The sequence below is a fragment of the Stylophora pistillata genome, chromosome 3 (assembly GCF_964205215.1).
Source record: "Stylophora pistillata chromosome 3, jaStyPist1.2, whole genome shotgun sequence".
Lineage (NCBI taxonomy): Eukaryota > Metazoa > Cnidaria > Anthozoa > Scleractinia > Pocilloporidae > Stylophora > Stylophora pistillata.
In genome coordinates this window covers 9,129,136-9,130,000 of record NC_142521.1, presented here as the reverse complement: position 1 = coordinate 9,130,000, position 865 = coordinate 9,129,136, and positions in this window count along the sequence as shown.

The window sequence follows — 865 nt, the reverse complement described above, 5'->3', positions numbered from 1 at the left end:
CGATTAGTCCTTTTTCTACCTCGCTACCAGAAGTTTTCTGAGAGAATTTTGCTAACCTGTTTCTTGGTACTGGAGTTTTGATTGGATTGCGCCACAGAAGTGAGTAGTGTGTTTGTAACCAGCTGGCATTTTAGTATCATCATTTCGTTTTCCAGCACACAGGCAGCCCAAGCTCACTACATGAAAAGCGGACGTGACTCTTACCGTGTTGCGCAACGTTTTATATTTATAAAGGTTTGTATGGGATGTTATCGGTTTGCCTTAAAAGAGAGGAAAAAATGTCTTGTTTTGAAATAAAATGGACTTACCTTATTGCCTTGTTGTTTTCTTTGTTGATTCCTAGCGTCAGGCCATTTTCAAGCTTTTTCGGCGAGTTAGCAGTGGTTCGAATCCCGTACAGGCCTGATTTTTTTCAGGTCTGATTTTCGCTATTGCTTAAATAGCGCTATCTACTGCGAGGATCGTGCATCATATGTAGTTAGCGCTATGTTGGTGTTCGACTGCTAAAAGAAAGACCGACCAACATAGCGCTAACTCGCCGAAAAAGCTTCAAAATGGCCTGAGACGCTAGGAATCGACAAAGAAAACAACAAGGCAATAAGGTAAGTCCATTTTATTTCAAAACAAGACATTTTTCCCTCTCTTTTAAGGCAAACCGATAACATCCCATACAAACCTTTATAAATATAAAACGTTGCGCAACACGGTAAGAGTCACGTCCGCTTTTCTAGTAGTGAGCTTGGGCTGCCTGTGTCCAGCATGAAATTGTCAGGAATTGCTTGCTGTCAGATCACTCAGAAATTACGTATTATTTTTTGTAGATCGAATAAAAACCAATAGACCCTTCCACGGTTTTAGCGGCCAT